Below are 18,399 nucleotides of genomic sequence, written 5' to 3'. Positions count from 1 at the left end.
AAAATCTCATCCCAGCAATCCCAGGAAAAGGCGTGTAGATGACAGAGCAGAACCCCAGGGCAAATGTGCATTCCAGGACATCATGCAGTTCTTGCTTTCCTTTGAAACTAATTTTACATCCCCTTTTGTGAAAGGGTGTCAGGGTCGCTCATCTTACAGGAAGTGTATCAGGAGAATCTGGGGAGAGACCAGAACCCCGGTGGACGGTGTGTTCCAGGCCAGCCCTGGTGAGAAGCCCTGGGGGGCGGGGTGTCTAGGCATGGGAAGCACATCTGAAGGGATGTGTGTGTCCCTGGCGCACACACACACGCATGCACACACACAGGCCCGCTGCACCTACCAGCCAAGGGCCCACAGTCTGCTGTCACTCACGCATGCAGAGATGCCGGGGAAAGGCCTGTCCTCACACAGGTCAGCTGCTCTGCCCCACTCAGGCCAGGTGGGCAGGGCTGAGCTTCCCACATGCGGAAGGCACTGCTGAGCCAGGCCACCCCTTGGGCAGTCTCTTGCTGCTCCAAAAAGCAGATGCCAACAGGGCAGGTGAAGACCAAGAGTCCCGGATCCCCACAGGGGTGTTGGGGGGCCAGAAGGACTGGAGAGCCACACAGTGCCACCTAGACCCTCGGGCTTATCTTCAGGGGAAGTGAACATCCAGCTACAGCACATTTCAGACAGACTCAGAGAGCATGTCCCATACTTTTGGAGGGGGGCAGGGGGGCTGGACCAGTTCCTACCTCCCCGGGGTGGAAGTGTTCCCAGGGGCACTTTTGCTTTCTTCCCTCTGGGCCCTGGCCCTGGCCAAGTTCCTGTCTCTACAGCTCTTGCTGCAGCCACTCCCAGAGGAACAGGCAGGGCTGCCCCAGTGCCTCCCTCGGGGGAGCCAGGCCTCGATCAAGGCCACAGGCATCTCCGCACTAGGCAGCCCAAGGCCCAAGTCCTCAAGGGGCAGCCCCTCCTCCGTGGCTCAAGGGGAGATAAGGGTCACACACAGCATGAGATCACAGGGCTGGGCAGGGAGCATTTCTCGCCCCTTCTGGTGTCAGGACCAGCTGGTCTGGTCCTTCAGAGAGAAGTTCTTAAAGATTATGAATGGGGAGCGAGGGAGATCTGTCCCTGGTGCTGGCCGTCCTGCAGGGGGTGGGGGCGCAGCTTCCTGCAGCAGGACTAGACTAGGGGAGCATTTCCCTCGTGAAACAAAGCCCTGCCTTTCACACCAGGTAGAAAATCTGCAGGTCTTAATGGCTCACCTCCAGGATTCCCTACTCACTGGTATGAGTGGGAGATGCCGGGTGAAGGAGCAGCTCCCTTGGGGGTGGCCATGCAACCGTGGGGGACTCCAGGCAGCACCCTGAGGCTGCACTGAGCTGAGGGTACCCTGTGGCTACCACAGCTGCAGCATTTCAGCCCTGCCCCCCCCCCCAGCCCCGCGGCTGCAGTGACCTGAGTACCTGGCTGGCGCGTCAGAGATGGAACCTCTGCGTCCACCTCTGAGTGGGGTAATCAGTGAACCAAGGGGCTGGCCACCCCCCACCCCTCTGTGATGGCGAGGGTGTCCTTGGGGAGGGCCTGGCTTCCTCCGCTCAGTTTGGGACATCCACAAGAAGAGAGCATATCTCTCTGTCTCCTCTCACCAATGACCGACCCGACCGAAGTCCTAACTGAGCCGAGGCAGGAAAACAGAGTTCCAGGGCTGGGAAGAAAACAAGCAAGGCTGCCTGTGATTACAGCCGCGATCACTCATTAGCGCGTCTCAGAGCCTGACTCAGCAGTCAGAGCCACTGACACAGGAGGAGCCGAGGAGGCCCAGCTCCGCGGATGGATGGAGCTGCTCCAAGCTTCCTGGGCACAGGGGTGGCTTTTAACCGCTTACATCCCAGGATGAGAGGAGGAGAGAGGCCCGCATCCTGGTATTCCCAGGATGCGCTGTCTCAGAGACAGTCTGTCCACATGAAATGGCCCTGGACACTGGGCCCTCCCCAGGTGTGGTTGGGGTCTCTTCCTCTCCGGAGCCCTGCATGAACGACCCGCTAGGTGGGGTGATTCCCCATGCAGTGACCGGGTAGTGGGCCTGCTTGGGGAATGGGGCGGGGGGGGGGGTGTGCTGCCATCTTGATGGCTGATTTGAGTTTCTGCAGCAACGTGGGGGTGGGGGTCGGGACTGTGGGGACAGGCACCGCCCACTCCTGGCCAGCTCCACACTGGGACACTCTGGCCATCATGTCCAGCAAGGCCCCCTTCCCTTGTGCTTAGCATGGTGCCCGGCAGAGCTTCCGGCTGGCTGTCCACACTGATCCTGGGCTGACGGCACACACAGTGGGTGCTGGATCCCTGGACGGTAGCTCTTAACCTCACGCTTTAGATATATTTCAGTAGCGACCCTTGGAAGCTGGGGGGACAGATCCTTGCTTCCAGTTGCAGAGGGGAATCAGGAGGCTGAGAAGAATGCTGGCTGAGCAGCATGCCTGACAGATCTGGGGCCCCCTAAAGTCTGTAGCACAAACCTGCCCCTGCCTGGGGGAGGTACAGACTACAGCGTCCTGAGTGCCTCCCACCCACCCTCCATGGGACACATGCCCTATCTTACCTGCTCACCCTGTCACCCTCAGGTGAGCTCTGACACCCTCCCCAGGCTGCTGAGCCAAGACTGGGGGGGTCTACCTTCAAGTACGCCGGCAGCTGTGGCTGGGGGAGACCCCATACTCGAGAGCGCAAAGCCCCAGCTCCGGATGTAGCTGTGGACCTTTGACACAACACTGCTCACCCCCACTCTGGCGTCCTTGTGGACTCTCACCCCGAGCCCACAACCCTTGATGTGTAATCCTTGCCAAGGGGAAAATAAACAGCAGACTAGAAAGAAGTCACAGAACCCTCTGGAGGGGGGTTCTGTATGTCGAGGTATTAATCCCCAGTACCTGTGACTATGACCTTAGATGGTAAAAGGGTCTTTGCAGATGTAATTAAGGTAAGGACCCCAGTGATGAGGTCATCCTGGATTGGCGGTGGGCGGGGGGGAGCCCTAAATCCAATGACAAGCGTCCTTCTATGAAGAGAAGCTGCCGACAGGGAAGGAAGGGGATGTGAAGGTAGAGGCGGATGACATGTCCACAAACCAGGGAACGTGGAGGATCACCAGCAGTACCAGGAGCGGGGAGAGAGGCCTGAGCAGGCCGGAGCCTCCAAAGGGAACCAGCCCTGCCCACACCTTGATTCCAGACTTCTAGCCTCCAGGACTGGGAGAGAATCAATATGGCTGTTTCGAGCTACCCTGTTTATGGTGATTTGTTCAGGTAGCCCTGGAGAACTAACATACCCACCTAGCCTTTTAAACCCTGCAATGTCAGCAGGCTGTATGGGAGGCAGAGGAATGGCTTTCTCTTGGGGGAAGAGCCCCTTTGTGTGTGTGTGCGTGTGGGGGGGAAGCTGGAGCCCTGTGTCCCCAGCCCTGGCTTAGCTCCACACGTTGGTGGGGAGGAGGAGACTGTGGGGATGTTTCTGCAGCTCTCCCTGCATTAGCATCTGTGAGCAGGCTCCTGGGGCTCTCCCTGCTTCTCCAGAGGACTGTAAGAATAAATAACAAATAGTTTCAAAGAGGATTACGTCCCAGCACCACATGACGGAAGCATGGAAGATTAATATCTTGCCCATGCAGCTCTACACTAGCAATGTGAAAGCCGGCTTTACCCCACCACATCCATTAGAGGCTCTGCTGAATTAAAAGCCATGCAAAAGAGAGCCACCAGGCACTGCACCTTTGCAATCATAATTTACAGAAAAAAAATATTTATAAACGAAAATACTCATTGCTGGTGAGGTTACAATGAAGCTACTCCACTGAGCTGTTTCTACTTCTGGGGTCCATGGCATGGTCTTCTGGGCAAACAACTGGGGTAATACAGGTCCACAGCCTGGGACCCAGAAGTCCTACTTATAAATGTATCCTAAAGGTTCAAGAGAGCAAACGAACTTAGATGCACACACACACCCCTACAGCTGCGAAGTCCCTAAGGAAATTTAAGTGAATGATGGGGAAACCATAGGCTATAACGTGGTCGCTCACAGTGACCGTTGTTCTGTTTGGGCAAGTGCTCGTGAGTGAGGCACGTGGAGAGCACCCCCGTCTCTGCCGGCAGAAGGGAAAGCAGACAGGTGAGTGGGGAGGGGTCCCTCCTCCCTCCGCACTATTGCTGCTGCAGATTCAATCCCCCTTTCTGGGGCAGAGGGCTCGTGCGCACCAGGTAGGGAGAGGCTCCAGTGGCAACATGGGAATCGCACGGGGGGTTTCACCAGCACTGCTCCTCACCAGCAGAACTGGAGCCAGGGTGGCCAGCTGGGGGATGGGCTGCGCCTTCCTGGGGTTTCCCCTTAGGAGGATTCCTGGTGACCCCGGCCCAGGAGTGAGACCAGGAGTGTGCATCTGCCCTGCTACTGAGGTTGGTCTGGGACACAGGATCGGGAGTCCTCTGAGGTCATGGTCTAGCTCTGTCCTCTGGTTGCATGACCTGAGCGAAGGCAGAGTGCCTGTTCACTCCCCCCGCCCCCGCGAAGTACCGAGGATCATATTACCTCGTATTACCTAATCCTGGGGTGGCTAGAGGATTAAGAGTAAATGCAGGCCAGGTTTAAGCAGGGGTCTGACAAAGAGCAGATCTGCTCTGGGACAAATAGCAGCTCTGGTACAATAATGACAGTGACAGCAAGCATAGGTGCTATCATCTTCACCATTAAGCCCATCGTCAACACTATCATCATCATCCCCACCATCCCCACCCCCATCATCACCACCATCATCCCCACCACCATCATCATCACCACCACTGTCCCCTTCCCCATCATCACCACCATCATCCCCACCCCCATTCCCATCATCCCCAGTATCATCATCATCATCATCTTCCAGCATCACACGAAGTGTCTGCTCCTTCTCACAGAGGGAAAAAGGCTTTCAGCTGTTCAGGCTTCCCCGACGGCTCCCAGCTCCCCTACAAATATGCTCACGGGACCTCTCTGCCTGCCCCCCGGGACAACTCAATCTGAATGCCCTGGGATGGTTTCTGCAGTTGGGAGGCATTATCTCTGCATAATGAAGCAGCTTGGCTGTATAAACATGAGCGGCATCCTGGCTGCTGGGCACTGAACATGTGGTCTATCCAGGAAGGCCAAGGGGCTGCGGGACAGAGGCCGTCCATCCAGAGGCCAGGCGGCTGGGAGGCTGTGGCCGCCGGCCCGTGATGCCAGCCGAGGACCACAGTTGTCTCAGCACGCTGTTTCTGGCTGGGTGCTAGGGCCCAGCGGCCACAGCTACCCTGACTTCCCTGGGACACTGCCTGTAGTTCAGGGTGTGCCAGGATCATGCCCTGGATCCGCTGGTGGGGAAGACATGCTGTGGAAATTCCACTGGCAGGTAGCCAGTGTGGGGGAGATGAAATCAGGGAGCCTGCAGCGGGGGGTGGCCTTTGTCTGCCCCTGGGAGCCCAGGCTTGGTCCCCTGGCTTCAGCTTTAGGACCCAAAGCCCACGAGGTGGTGAGTGCATTGCAGGTCAGCTCCACTGAGTGGGGCCTCTGGAGGTTCCCCGGAGGAGGAGTGGGCAGAAGGGGAACCCCAAAGAGCAGTCGTGGCCGAGGACATGACTTCATGCCTGAGCCACGTCTCACAAAGAACTTGTGGACTCATCCAGACCGTGGCATTTACCTCTCTCTGCAGCTGAGCCTGGGGCGCGGACACTGCGAGGGAGTTGGGCGGTGAGGCTGGCCTCCGATGTGTGGAGTGCGCTGGCTTCAAAGGACAGTGTGCACTGAGGAGTCGGAGTCAGCCTGGGCCAGGCAAGTGCACTTGGGGCCCGGGGTGGGGGTGGGGTGATGCCCCTGGCCCCATCCCTTGCACTAGCAAATTCACCAACACATACAGGGACGCGAACATTTCTCTGGAGGACCAGGCACAGGTTGTCTGGCTCAGGAAGCGAGGAGGCCTGGGTTGAGGATGTAAGAGTCTCCTCTAAGGACGGTCCTATGCATGGAGCAGGGTGCTAGGGACCGTGGCCCAAGGTTTGGCTTCTGCCCAGAGGGTTCCCTGTGCTGACCATTCTGAGTCAGGTGGCTGCACGCAGTCTGTGGGCTGTGCTTCCATGCCCCTTCCCAGCTTGGCAGAGGGCGCCTCTAATTGGGTGAACAGGAGTTCCATGTTCCATTTCCTACCCTGCTCTGCTTTCTGGGAGAGTCCGCTGTACTGGATGGTTGCTGAGAGCCTGCTTCTTGTGTGTGTGTGTCTGAGGGTTGAGCTGGGGAGACAGAGTGGTGATGAGGCAGACATGCCCCATCCTCATGGGCACGTGGTCCGGGAGGAACCAGACACCAGCAACAGTGACCACTGTGGAGTGCAGGGAGACCTACAGGATGCTGCAAGGGGGCTCAGGGAGCCAACAGAGGCCGGTGGTCGAGCGCGGCACTGCGACCCCACCCAGCTCTGCCAACAAGTAGGATTCCTCCCTGAGCCTTGGTTCCTTCTCTCCAAAATGAGGCCGCTGGACTACAGGCAGCAGAGTGAGGAGCCTGAGGGGACTTTCCTGAGGCCCACCGGCTGGAGAAGCGAGGCCGAATCAGTTAAAGTGCCTGCTCACCCTGGAGCTTCTTCAGAGACCAGGGATTCTGCCTGAGCTGGGGTCAGGTGCCCTCTTGTCCCCTTGAAGGGCTGGCAGAAGGGCCCTTTGGCCTGTGATATCTTTGCTTGCAGAGTGCTGGGTGAGAGCCTGGGGCTGCACCTGCTGCCCCCTCTCCTACTGCCCACACAGGCTGCCACTCAGGGACCCATATGGGCCCTCGGCACCCATACAGCCCAGCAGGTGGCTGGGCACCTCCAGCAGCTCCCTACTGGTTACCATGGTTACCAGGCTGCAGGAGGGTGGGGAGAAACCCTCTTTTCCTCAGCCCTATTAGGGGCACCCTGTGAGCTTTGCCAGAACCTCCTAACCATGGGTGAGGCAGGGAGCAAGGGCCCAGCTTGGCACACAGGCTCTGTGAGTGTGTGTGTTTGGGAAGGCGGGGTGACTATGGCAGCTGGAGCAGCTCAGGGCTCCCTGAGGGATGCACAGGGCAGGGCTGGGGGGCTCGTGGGACCCGGTCAGCTTTTCCTCTCCCCAAGCTGCATGACTGACCCAGCTCAGCCCCAGAGGAGGCAGGAAACATCTTCTAAAGATGAGCAGCTGCCCAAGAAGCTTCCTCGCTTGGCCCAGCATCCTTCCCCCGAGGTCACCCCAGTACCCCTTGCTGTCTCTGCACTTTTTGCATACAGCTCTCCCTGCCCAGAATGCTGCCCGGTCCTATCTCCCTCTGACACTCAATGTAGCCCTGCCAGCTTCAGTCTCACCTCTTTTCCTGACCACGCAGGATGCACAGTACCCGGTGGTGCCTGCCTGGCCTGCAGACACTTCTCTTGTGTTCTGGACCCCACGTCTTCGCCCCCACTGACTGCGACCTCATCTGCACCTCTCTGGGGCAGTGAAGGAATGGCTGAGTCCCCAGCATGGGCCTCACCTGCACGAAGCCAGGAGCAGGGGCATGAGGCCTCCTACGAGCAGCCACAGACCCTTGGGCTGCAACATTGGGCCTGCGGTGCTTGGCGCATCTTATCTGAACAAATCCTTTTGTTAGGACAGTGGGTGCACGTCCTGCAGGAGATGGCCTGCATGCCCTGGTGGCCTCTCCTAGACCCATCTTTCAGAATAAAGGAAAAGCATAGTAAGGCAGCGTCCGTGCTGCCTCCAAAGGGCCCTGGCCGGTCCCCAGACACCCCTGCTCCCCCTTTTCAACAGGCAGGTATAAACAGGGAGGTTTCTGCTGCTCCAGGGAAGTCAGTGTGTGCCTATGGCCCTGTAGAAAGGTGATTTTCAGCTGGGATTTGCAATTTCTGTTCTGGGCATCGTGTGTCCTTTGCAGGAGCAAAGGGACAGAGGTGGCTCTGGGTCTCCTGTCCCTGACACTTGAACACCTCCTGGCCAGGGTGACTAAAAATACCTTCTTATTGAGAGGGAAAGGCAATACCTCCTGGGGTAGCGGAGAGGAAGCCGTGAGCAGAGGGCGGGAGAGGAGCCATGGAGATGGGGGAGGGGAGATGCCACAGGATAAGACCGGAGTGACAGAGCCCATGACTCTGCGGAACTCCAGCTTCCTCCGCACCTGGACCGGCAGCATCCCCAGCCAAACCTCATTCCGAGAGGACCCAGACACCAGTAACAACAGCATCTAGCCATGCTGGTTAAGATAAAAGCACGAGTTGAAGTGTGAAGATGACAAAAGTGTAGCAGGTCATTCCAGTAAAACGTGGGCTTCCTCTGTTCCTGAGAATCGAGGAAATCCCAGAGAAGCCCTTCTCATCAGAACCTCCAGTGATCAAAGCTTCCTTGTGCGCCGCCTTAAGGAGAAGCAAGGGCAGGAAGCTCACCAGTAAACAGAACGAGCTGAGGAGTGTTTCTCAGAGTGGGGTTCTCCGAACCCCTGGACCAGCGCTGGCAGAAGACGGAGCTCACTGAGCTGCTCCCGGCCCTTGGGAGACTGTTTTCGGGCACCAGTCCCTGTGGTTCTGGTGTGTGCACCTATGGCTCAGGACAGCCTGGCACGCCTGGGGCCCCAGGACCCCCGGAGCCTCCACGCTCCCCACTCACTGTAGGCAGGGCTACTGGTGAAGACGGAGCATCAGAATCTCCCTGTCTATGCCTTCTAGTTATTTCTGACTTGCCTCCATCTAGAAGGGGTGGGGGGCGCTACTTCTGGAGAGGCCCTGCCACCACGGAGCGTTCAGGATACCAAGGCTCCCAGGCAGAATTTTAGATCCTTCTGCCCTTGGCTGCATGTGACAGCTTGTGGACATCAGGGCTGGAGTTTGCTCTGAAAGATCACACAGTTGCCCAGGGAGGGAACATGAGGACATGCTGTGGTGAAGGGGCGGGTGGGTGTGCTCAGAGGGTGGTTCTGCATCATCAGCCCCCCCCCCCCGCCCCCCGCCCCGTGCCTGTGGGCTGCTGCATGCGCATGCAGGTGTGCAGCGGTCTGGCCCTCCAGGAGGCCTGCGGTGAGGGAGGACAGGGCGAGGCGTGTCCCTCCATTCACCGGGAAGCTCTTCTCTACAGACCAGGGGCCACGGGACCGCCCTCCCCACCCTCCACAAAAGCAGCCAGCTGGGCTCTCCCAGGCTGTGCCCCAAGAACAGGCAGCCCTTCTGAGGAGTCCTGAGGGGGATCACAAAGCCCCTCAGAAGGGGACCTGAATCACTGCACGAGCTTTCTGGGGAGCCACCTGGGTTTCAGGTAGGGTGACCTTTCGGGCTCCGTCCGTGACTGGAAGCGGCGGGTGAGGGGGTAGACGACACCGATTGGGCACCCCCGATGAGCCAGGGATTGTCCCTATACTTGGACTCACATAGTCTCATTTTGCCAATCCAGAAACAGGGAGGCACAAGAATGAAGCCAGGTGGCTGGGAAGGTGAGAGCCAGAGACTGAGGGAGACACAGAGCTAACTCCCCACCAGGGTCCATGGGCCAGACTGGTGACACAGGGCCCCGTGGACAAGACCTGGTGTTGAGGGGACACGAGGAGCTGCTCATTTACTGCGGAAACTGGCCCAGCGATGACCAGTCCGCTGGTTTGTCCCGAACTCAGGGCAGGGATCTGAGAAAAAAGGCGTGCCTGGCTTTCAGCCTCGGATTGCACGACAGACCTAACTGAGGCCCAGCAGCCAGGGCCCAAGATGTCCGTGGGGGAGATGCCTTGAGTCTGCAGCATGGGTGTGAAGCTGAAGGAGACTGTCCCCTTCTCTGCTTCTTCCCTTGCCCTAATCCTATTTTATCTGTACCCCGCATGGCATTGAGAGTCAAGACTGTAGATGCCTGTGCTGGAGTGAGAGAGAAGTGGTGGGCTGCCTGCAAGGAGGAAGGTCAAGGAAGGCAGGTGCCAGGGATGCAGGCCAGTGTCGCGGGGCTTGGCTCGGCTATGAGGGACACACTCAAGCCCACACACACGCCCGAGGTCTCCAGGGTTAAGTATGTGGCCATCTGGCAGAGCACGGAAAGCCTCCTGAGACCCCGTCCTGCAGGGCTATGAGTTAGAAAGCCGGGTGTGTGGCCATGGGGCACCCTCAGGCTGGGGGCGCTGGGCCCAGAGCTCCTCCGGGGTGTACAGGGACAGAAAGGCCAGCCCTCAGCTGAGCCCCACAGGAAGCAGCAAAGAGTAAGAGGTCACAGCAGGAGCTCACACCCACCCGGCAGGGAGGCTCTGCTACCCGCTAAGGGCAGGCTGAACGGAAAGCCTTGAGCTACCCCCATAGCTGACAGCATGACCAGGTGGGTCACCTTCCCACCTGGTCCAGTGTGTGCTCTCTCTTGGGGAGGCCCTGTTCTCTTTTCTTCCCCTGAAGTGGCTGAGCCAAGAAAGTGCTGCCAAGGACCACGTCTCCTCACAGAGTGGCCCCCAAGAAAGGGAGGGCACAGAGCGAGTAGAGAACTGAGCGTGTTGGACTTCCCTTCATGAAAAAGGTGGATTTCCATGTCCCTTGGGAGCTGGGATTGAACCCTGACCCTCCTGTGCATCTGAGACCCAACTGTGAGTGTGTGGGGGGGATTTCTGGTATTTCCGGAGCTTGGTGGGACAGGGAGGTGGTACCTGTCTCAGAGTTCTGGCACAGTAAGAACAGAATCAAGGTGTCCATAGGAGCTAGGGAGGCTGGATCATTTTCTCCACCACTCTGTGCCTCAGTTTCCCCATCCAGGCTACCCAGCCCACCTTGCAGGGTTATTTACAAGGACCCATCATGGAGCAAGGTTTAAAGTGCAGGCCCAGCATGGCCTGAGTCTCTTCTCCCCTTTCATCTTGCCCAGTGTCTTGGCTCCCTGCCATCTCTTTGATGACATCTCTGGAAGCATGGCACCCTTGCTCTGGGGACCTGCCAGGCTGGGCAGGATGGTATCACTAGAATTCTCTGCGCTTGATGATATCCTCCACTCCCAACAGCTCCCCAGTGACTCAGATACACCCCAGGGCACTGGTTTCCTCTATGCATGTCAGCAACGTCTCCAGAGGGGCCACCCCAAAGGGCAGCCCAGCCCGATGGTTGGGCACATCCATAGGGTGCTGGCATCCTCCAACGGAGAGAGTCAAAGAAGTGACCTGCACTTCCATTAGTGGGATGCAAAGAGTCTATCTGGGATCCGCCCCTGCCCCTGAGTGACCTTGGAGAAGTCTTTGCCTCTGGGCTTCTGTGGACTCCTTTGTGGGGGGAAGATGCCCAAGACCTTTTGCCTCTATGACATGAGACCCCCTGGCTGCTGGGAGAGGGGATGGCGGGAGGCACCGTGTCTCTGGCCCTAGCCACCATCAGAGATGGTCTTCCCCAAATGCTGCCTGCAGCTGCCACTGCCCTGCCCTGTTATCCAGGGACTCCAGGAAACCACTCTTGCTCTGGGACCTTTGCTGACATGAAGGTCACTGAGACTTTTATCAAGGACTAAACACATGCTGCTTTCAGCCAGAGTCCCCGGAAACGAAGCACGTTACACAGGTTCTAGTAACGAGGAGGCCTTCCTTTGCCACACGCTGTGCTGTCCAGTTGCCGTGGGCCCAGTACCAAAAAACAGGAAAGTCTGGAGGAGGCCCCCTCCCTCTGGACCCCTACCGGAAACTGCCAAATCAAAACGGTGCCACTCACTTCCTCCTGAATCATTTGAGGTTTAGAAGATCATTGAAAAAGTAAAGGAAAGAAAGAAAGCCAGCCCCACGGGGTGAGGCCTCTCAAGCTGTCCCATCCATGGAGCTCGCTTGCCCCTCAGACCCCCAGCGCCCACGGCTGGCCCTGACCTTTACAAGGCAAGAAGTGGTGTCCCGTCTTTCCACACTTGCGGTGTGCAATTGCTTTGGGGCCCATTTCTTCCCATCCAGGCTCCACACCCAGACCCAAGAGGGTTGTAAGCACAACACCTGGGTTTCACATATTTCATGACCCCCATCCCCCACAGCCTGGCTCAGTCTCAGGGGTGCTGAGCAGGGCCCAGTGTCTGGCAACTGGCAGGGTAGAGAGAAACACAAGCAGCTGGACCCGGTTTTATAGGGGATGCCTCCCCCAGGATGCTTTCCAGGCAGGATCGTATGGTAGCCCAAACACCATCAGTGCCACTGAGGCTGGGTATGGACCTTTAGAAAGTGTTCTAAAGGACGTAACCTGGGGAGCCAATGCCCTTTGGGCCCCTGCTGAGAGAGCACACAGGCAGGAGCCCAGGGACCTCACAGGAGCCTGGCTCTGCAGGTGGATGCTTTTCCAAGCAACAATCAGGAGGGCAGATGGGGCTCCCCACACGCAGGTCCCCCAGCCCTGCAATGTGTTAGCAGAGTGGGAGCTTGCTCTTGGCACTGAAAGGGGGATGGCGTTTTTGAGGGGGAGGAGAAGTTGCAGAGAAAGAAGAAGTCCTGAAACAACAGACAGTGGGACAGCTGTGGCCTGAACTTGGTGTTCTTACTCCTCGGGTGTGGATGTATTAATTTCCATAAATGCTAATACCCCATTTCCCCAAGAGCTATTACTTATGTCATCTCTCCTTGGATGCGGTTCAACACAGGACAAATGAAAGGGAGAGAAGACAGCCCCCACTGGCCGGTCCCCTGCTCCCCATCCCTGTTCTCTACCAGGCAACGCAGGTCTGTTTCCTAAGGTGGCCACGGTAACCAACTGCCAGGTCAAGACCCCCAGCCTTCAGCCCCACAGCCGAGTCCTGTCATGCCAGGAAGCAAAGAAAGTTACCAACCCCAAAAATGCTGAATCACAAAGTGAGGTTGAGCAGGAAAGTGGGGGTGGGGTGGGGAGGGTGATGGTGGCCAGGAAGGAAGGCAGGAAAGGGTGCTAAGGGGCTTCCCACCTGGAGCCCCCCAGGATGCTCTAGGCAAAACGCAGTCCCCTCCAGGATCCCCCAGGACAAAGGGCAGGAGGAGCGGAGCCAGGGTGCGCCTGGGTGGGAGGGTGGCAAGGTGGGCAGGTACATGGGCTGCTGCCGCCGCAGCTGCTGGGTCCCTGCGTCCTGTAGGAGCAGCAGCAGGTAGGGAGGCAGGGAGAGAAGAGAAGCTGAAAACGGGGAAGGGGCACAGGGACGGGGCTGGGTGGGGTTGGGTGTGTAGGTAGCCAGAGGAACTGGTGCAGGAAGGGAGTGCCAAGGTCCCGGGGATCTGCAAGGTGGAGGGAGAGCGTCCACAGGAGGAGACAGGGGCTGGGAGCAGAATGGATGGGAGGATGGGGACAGGGATCAGGAGCGAGAGGCAGGATGAGCCTTTGGGAGCAACAAGGAGGCGAGATGGGGAGGTCCGTGACCAGGCGCGCTCGGATGGGGCTGCGCAGAGGCCGGGAGAGGGGATGGGAAGGGGGGATGGGGGCAGGCGGAGGCGAGGCTGCGGGAAGGGGAGGTGGCAGAGATGGGGATGAATGCACCGGGACGAAGGGAGGGATGAAGTTTGGGGCAGGGGTCGGGGATGGGAGCTGAAAGGTCGGGCGGGATGGGGGAAGGGAGATGATGGAGAAAGAGGTGAACCGGCTGGAGAGGAGGTGAGGACGGAGGCGGGCGCGGGGACGCGCTGTGGAAGAGGAGATGGAGAATCAGCGCGGGCCTCGCGGGTGCCCGCCGCCGCTCTCTCGGCGCACGGCGGTGGACAGCGCGGCCCGCCGGGGTCCCCCAGCACTTACCTGGGGGGCTCCAGCTCCGAATCCTATGCCCCGCTCCGGATCTTCCTTCCCGCCCTGCCCCGGCGACTTTAGCGCCCCCGAATCCCGCTCGCTCGGCCAGGTTCCGCCTGCAGCATCTTCACCTCGTGGGACGCCCGGGGCCACGCCTCTACTAGCTTCTCATTGGTTGTCCTTCACGCCAGTCATATTCCAATTGGCTGAGGGGTCGCCGGCCATGCAAATCAGGACGGGCCCGCCGCCGCGCCGATTGGCCGGCGCTACCGGAGCGGAGCCTCGGGGCTTGGGCTCCGATTGGTCCCGAGGCCCTGCCAACGACGCTGACGCGGGGCGGGTTCCCGGCCCGGACGCGCGGCGCGCCGACTGCCGAGGCTCCTCCCGCTGTGGCGGTGGACCCGGCGACCCTCGGCCGGTCCTCAGCCAGCTAGGCCTGGGGCTCCGGCGGGTACCGGAAGGCCGGCGGGGCTCTGGGTCCGTCGTGGGGGCACGTCCTCGACAGCGTGAGCCTCGGCGGCCGGAGCGCGGCCGCGGCGGGCCCGTCTCCTAGGTAACGCTGCCCGCGGCGGGCGGAACCATGCCGGCTGGCGCCGCGGGGGAGGTTGGACGCGGCCTGGAGCTCAGGGGGCGGCCGAGGCGGCCGGGGCTCCCCGGGCCCGGGGTGGGGGTGCTCCGTGCGGCTCTCCGCGGGGACCCGGTGCCCGCGTCATTCGCATCCCGCCCCGGTCTTGACACTCGGTGCGGCCCGGGGTTCCCGTGGGCGTCGGGGGTCCTTGGGGCTCAGCCTGCGCCTTCTGCCCTTGACCCTGCGCCCCTCTGCTGCCGCTCGGCTTCAGAAGAGCGCGGTGCGGACGGCCTGGGCTTTGCTGAGACCTTGACATTGGCCTTCCGCACTCGGCGTCCCGCAGCCTTTCCTCGGCCAGACGCCAGTGGGGGACCCCTGCAGGGTGCCTGTGCCCCGGCTGCGTCCTCATCTCCGGCCGGGTGCCTGTTTCCTGCTGGCGCTTCCCAGAGCCGCCGCCCAGTGAAGATTGCGAGACTCTGGCTCTTGCAGGAGGCTCTGTACGCCCTGCCGGTCCTGCCTGCCTCTGACCGCCCTTGGATCCACTCCCGCCTTCCCCTCCGCTGTCCATCTCGCTGGCTTCCTGACGGGCTTAGAGCTGGCCACCTGGGCCCTTCCCGCAGCTTGAATGCTTGCTCTCCTAAGCGTTCATTCCGACTCAGAGGCCCCACCTGTGCGCGTCTCCAGGGCCTGTCTCCGTACAAGACTGCTGCGTTCTCAGACCCGCTCCTGTCTTAAGTGTTGCTATGTCCTCTGATCGTGGATAGCGGTCTCCGCTTCCAACCCAGTCTCCGTCCCAGCTCACTGCACGCTCCACACCTTTCTGTCTTTTTCATAGATCACACCATGGCTTCCTTGTGTGCTAACTTACATCCTGTCCTTCTGCCTCACACCAGATACATTCCATGAGGGCAGGGAGCTTGTCTGCTATAATCAGGACGGTTTCTCCAGTACCTGGCACCTGGTACGTATGCAAAGAGGATTGCTTGAGTGAGGGAATTCTAGGCAGCGCTTGATTAGATCTCCACTTACTCCCAAAAAAGCTTCCCAAAGCTTTTCCCAGATCTTGTTCACTGCTTGGAAGGAAGCTTCCCCCTGCTTGCACAGCTTCTCGGCTCCTGCCCCCCTCTTTCTCTAGGGAACCACCGTTGGCGAGATTTCATCCTGGCTTACCTCTTCAGTGCTGGAGTTCCCTGTTCTCTGCCCCCCCGCCCGAGGAGACTGAATTCGGCTTGTCTCCTGTGTGCTGCTCACACTCGCTCTCTTGTCTTTCCCCCACTGGAAAGACCTGGTATTTGGCAATCTCCATCATTGTGTGCACTGGAACACAAGAGGTGTGCAGAGCAGAGCCCTCTGGGAGACTTCATAGTCCCCTCATCCTGTAGATGAGACACAGATGCAGGGAGGGCAAGAGACTCCCCTGAAGTCTGAGGACAGCGGAGGTTAGCCGGGGCTCCTCAGCCTGTGTCTTAACATAGGCTCCGGGGCCTCTCCTGGCTTTGATTGTAACGGCTTTGGGGCCGGTCATGACCGGCTGTGTGACTTTGGCCTGGCCGTTTAACCCGAGTCTCACTGTCCTTGTCTGTGATACTTACCTACACAGTTGTTGGAATAATACACATGAAAAGGTCTGTGACTGCCCGGCTCACAGTAGGCACTCGGTGAAACCTGGTGCATTTTCTTGTGTTGTTTCTCCCCTGGAGAGCCCTTTTTGTGGGCTCAAAGCATGGAGCCCTCCCTGTTTTCTCTTTATTGTTCATCTAGCCCCAAAGGTCCTGTCTTCCCTCCATAGCATTCTTAAGTTCTCCACAGTGTAATTTAATTATTTACTTAATCGTTAAAAAGATTTTCGCTGAGGACCCAGCCCTGACCTCACTGAGCTCAGTCTTGCAGAACAAGAGAAACATGGAGACTGAGGAAGCATGGTGACTTTCTGTGACAGGATCCCTTGTGGGGGAGCAACCGGTGGGGGATGGGGGTGCTCACCCTGAGGAAGGGGCATTTGATCTGACTCCTAGAGGATGAGTAGGAATTTTCCGGGGTGGGGGGGGTCGTGTGTGTGCTGAGGGGAACCGAGAGGGCATGGTGTCCGGGAGGAATTGTGGCCGGGGCAGAGTGGGGGCAGAGTGGCTGTAGAGAGGAAGGAGGGTCGGGTGGCAGTCAGGTGGGGGTTGGGAGGAAGGGAAGGGAAGGGCAGAGCTCTGTGCCCATCTGTGGGAACCTCCAAGAGCCTGTGTCTCAGGTGCCCTCTCCCTCCATCGCCCACTCAGACTGTTGCTGCCTGCCTCTGCGTGCCCGGCTCACTGTTTCTCTGTTGGGTGGCTGTCCCTTTCAGAAGGGATGCCTTTCCTCCCAGTGCCTCCTGCTGGTACAGACTAGGGTAGTCCCATGCATGTGTTTCCTCTGCCCGGTGGACTAGAAGTGGACTAGAACGGAAGTGTTCTTCGGCATCTGCCGGCCAAGTGTGGTAGCCAGGGGGAGGGAAGGAGGTGCTGGGTCAGGAATCTGGGGCAAGTGAGCAAAGCCTGCAAAGAAAGCGCCGTCCTCACGCTGGGAAAACACTGCGGGCAGCATGCAGGGGCCCCTTCCAAGGGTGACACTGCCCCCGTGATCCTGAGGCACAAAGGACTTCCTACACAGGAAGTTTCAGACCTTTTTTTTTTTTTTTTTTAAAGATTTTATTTATTTGAGAGAGTGTGTGAGCCAGAGAGCACAAGCAGGGGGAGCGGGAGAGGGAGAAGCAGGCTCCCCACTGAGCAGGGAGATGTGGGGCTCGACCTCAGGACCTGGAGATCGACCTCAGGACCTGGAGATCGTGACCTGAGTGGAAGGCAGATGCTTAACTGACTGAGCCACCCAGGTGCCCCAGGAAGTTTCAGTCCTTAATGGCCTCACTTTGTATGAATTAATGTCCCCATTTTATAATGAAGGTCAACAGGAAAACAACATTTCTCTTAAAAAAAATGCTTGGGAGTCAACTTTATTGAAACTTCAATTTGATTTTATGAAAATTTATTGAGTTCTGATGGTGAGACAGTACCAAGGACACAGGAACATAGATCCCCTTATGCAAGTGGTTGGCCAGTGGGCAGGTCCGTACAGGGCAGGTGGCAAGTGCTGTGACCACGGGAAGCTCAGGGGCCAGGTGGGCCCAGCAGCTGGCACCCCCGAGCCTCCAAGATGCTCTGCTGGGCAGGCGACCCTCCTGCTGGCTGTCAGGCCTCTGCTGCTTACAAGTGGTAGACAGCTGTGTGAGTGTCCTGTGGCTTTTGTAACAATACCACAACCTGGGTGGCTCAAGACAACACAGATTTATCCTCTTTCAGTTCTGGAGGTCGGAAGTCCAAAATCAGTATCACTGGGCTAAAGTCAAGGTGTGGGAGGGCTGTATTCCTCCTGGAGGCTCCAGGGGAGAATCTGTTTCCTTGCCTTTTCTAGCTGGTCCTTGGCTTGTGGCCCCTCCCTCCTTCACTTCTCTGTCTGCTTTGTGGCCACCTGACCTTTTCTCTGACCTTTCTGCCTCCCTCTTCTAAGGACCCTTGTGACTGCCTCAGGCCCATCTATGTAATTCAGGGTACTTTCCCCCACCTTCACTTAATCATGCTCCCAGAGTCCCTTTGCTATGTGAGGTCACACATTCACAGGTTCTGGGGATTAGGACAGAGACATTTGGGGGCCATTATTTAGCCACCATGGAAAGCCTCCAAGGGCTTTTCTTGGCTCCTGCAACTCAGTTCCAATGGGAGTAGGGGCTGCCTTCCATCAGGCTGTCTCCACCTAGAGGTCTGGGTTCTGGTGGCAGGACTCCCCACCAATCTCCACCAGTCTCCCTGGCGCTGGCTTTGACCTCAGGCTCTCCCTGGAGTGGCAGGGTAGCCCATGGGGCTTCAGGCTGGCCTGCGCAGCAGTTGCCCTCCGAGCAGAGACGGCCTCTCCAGGAGGAACTGTGGCTGGAGTCCTGGGGAAGATGATTGGCACAGTGTGGGTCACATGTTCGTCTTTGAGCCCATCACTAAAGTGCCCGGCCCTAAATTGTGGGCAGCACGTGGGATTGTGGGGGGTCATTGCTTAAAACAAGGGATATTGCGCAGAGAAAAGTGACTCAGAACAAAAAACGCAACGCGTGTGTGCCTCAGTG

The 18,399-nt window shown here is 58.5% G+C and overlaps 2 protein-coding genes across 5 annotated transcripts in view; one reads left to right on the top strand and one right to left on the bottom strand.

Moving 5' to 3' along the window:
• Positions 1 to 13,863, bottom strand: part of KCNAB2 (potassium voltage-gated channel subfamily A regulatory beta subunit 2) — an 82,895-nt gene extending 69,032 nt beyond the window's left edge. For all 4 annotated transcript variants that reach the window (XM_081817362.1, XM_081817366.1, XM_081817364.1 and 1 more), the window contains exon 1: positions 13,706 to 13,863. The gene's annotated coding sequence lies outside the window, so the exon portion shown is untranslated. The remainder of the gene's footprint in view (positions 1 to 13,705) is intronic.
• Positions 13,864 to 14,055: 192 nt separating this feature from the next.
• NPHP4 (nephrocystin 4) overlaps positions 14,056 to 18,399 on the top strand; it is an 80,379-nt gene continuing 76,035 nt past the window's right edge. The window contains exon 1 of the mRNA XM_081816815.1: positions 14,056 to 14,249. The gene's annotated coding sequence lies outside the window, so the exon portion shown is untranslated. The remainder of the gene's footprint in view (positions 14,250 to 18,399) is intronic.

Source organism: Leptonychotes weddellii, chromosome 4 (assembly GCF_054177405.1).
Source record: "Leptonychotes weddellii isolate Sample4059 chromosome 4, ASM5417740v2, whole genome shotgun sequence".
NCBI lineage: Eukaryota > Metazoa > Chordata > Mammalia > Carnivora > Phocidae > Leptonychotes > Leptonychotes weddellii.
Note: the sequence above shows the minus strand (reverse complement) of the source record. Positions and strands in the feature narration are given on the sequence as shown.